The sequence below is a fragment of the Solanum tuberosum genome, unplaced genomic scaffold (assembly GCF_000226075.1).
Source record: "Solanum tuberosum cultivar DM 1-3 516 R44 unplaced genomic scaffold, SolTub_3.0 scf00113, whole genome shotgun sequence".
NCBI classification, from domain to species: Eukaryota; Viridiplantae; Streptophyta; class Magnoliopsida; order Solanales; family Solanaceae; genus Solanum; species Solanum tuberosum.
In genome coordinates this window covers 1,641,059-1,643,329 of record NW_006239039.1, presented here as the reverse complement: position 1 = coordinate 1,643,329, position 2,271 = coordinate 1,641,059, and positions in this window count along the sequence as shown.

The following is a 2,271-nucleotide window of genomic DNA, read 5'->3' as shown; positions in this document are numbered from 1 at the left end:
TTCTAATAGATATATAAATACATTGGTATTTTTTCATATGATTCTGCAGGGTCACTTCTCAATGTCTTGACTGTCTTTGCTTTCCCTCTCCATGCTTGCATGTATGTTAATGAAATTTCATGTGTTCTTAGCATGTCCGCCCGTATGTCAGTTGGTGTGTAAATTGTTTTTGCATCAACAAACTTATCAACTAACATTGAACCAAGTATTCCACTAGTAGATTGCCGCTTTGTATGAACCCTGACCTTCAATAAACACGTATGTGTCTCGTGGAATTTCCTCACTTTGAACAAATTAGACTTATTTAACCGCGAGGATTTAAAATTCAATGTACAATTAGCAGTAACACATTTTAGATAATAACTGTAAAAAATACCACCAAAATAGGCATGTTAAGTTTTTGAAATAACATTGCATATTTATTTAATATACAAAAATATGTTTCTTACCAAGTAGTACTTGACCTTTTAGCTATGAAACAGAACTCCCTTGAAAATGCATATCTTTTTATAACTTCTTTTATAATTTGCTTGTTAAAATAAACTTTATCTTCTGCCACCAAATCGTGTTGAGGATTAGAGATTATCTCAGTTCCTTCATCTCTTTCAATAAAGTGATCCAAAATTGGGTCTACGTCAACCAAACGTAATGTATTTGTTCTGATAATATCTTGCATTGTTGTTACGACACCAATTTTGTAAATAATGGCCTCCATAGCTCTATCTAGACATGTTACACATAATGGATACTTTGAAAGGAAATCAAAATTGTATGTTTTTTCTCTAAATAAACTTGGACACCCATATAGTTATGAATCTTCATTGATGGTGATGGACCACTCACTACATATTTCAGTTGTAAATGAAATATTGTTGTGTCCGCACCTAATTGTGAAGCAATAGTGGTAACTAACCCTTCATATTTGGTGTTTGCATCATATATCACTCCTTCAATCTCATAATCAATGTATTTACCTGTTTCATACTAAAACTTATTCATAATGATTATTGTCAAAGAGAATGGGCAGTTCAATGTATTAAAATTATATACAATATGTTTTTGGGCATGCTTTTTGCTGAAAATATAATTTTTAATTTAAATATGGTGTTTACATCATATACACTATATTTATGTACCAATAGATAATCAACATGTTCACCATCCGTAGTACCAAAAAAACCAACTCCTAATGACACCAAAAAAAACAGTATTACAACAAACATCTAGTCCAACATTTTCATAATTAAAAAACATTCACTTTCACCAAATGAATCACCAAAACATATTATCACTAAATATTTTCGTATTCCGATTATCAAAACCCTAAAAAAAAACCAAAGAATTAATTAAAAAAATTCGAACATGGAATTGGTGAATAACAACAACAACATATATTACACCATTAATTAAATAACTAAACGACTCATAATAGCTAAAACTCTATTTTAAAATATGGTGTTTACACCATATACACCATATTTATGTACCAACAGCTAATCAACATGTTCACCATCTATAGTACCAAAAAAATCAACTACTAATGACACCAAAAAACCAGTATTACAACAAACATCCAGTCCAACATTTTGATAATTAAAAAACGTTCACTTTCACCAAATTAATCACCAAAACATATTATCACTAAATATTTTCGTATTCCGATTACCAAAACCCAAAAGAAAGCCAAAGAATTAATTAAAAAAATTTGAACATGGAATTGGTGAATAACAACAACATATATTACACCATTAATTAAATAACTAAACTACTCATAATAGCTAAAACTCGATTTTTAAATATGGTGTTTACACCATATACACCATATTTATGTACCAACAGATAACCAACATGTTCACCATCCATAGTACCAAAAAACAAAATCTGAATGACATAAAACAAACCAGTATTACAACAGACATGCAATCCAACATTTTTATAATTAAAAACCAAACAGTTTCAGCATATCAGTAGCCAAAACATATATTATCACTAAATATTTTTTTGTATTCCGATTTTCAAAACCCTAAAAAAACCCAAAGAATTAATTAAAAAAATCTGAACACAGATCTAGTGAATAACAAAAAACAACATATATTACATCATTAATTAAATAACCAATCAACCCATAATAGCTAAAACTCAATTTCTAAAAGTAATTTGCAAGGTTGATTTTTTGCTTGTAACACAAAATCAAATACCAATCATAGTATTCCAACACGTAACCATCAAGTTTTCATTTACAAAAATCAATTTAAAAAAAAGACAATTAAA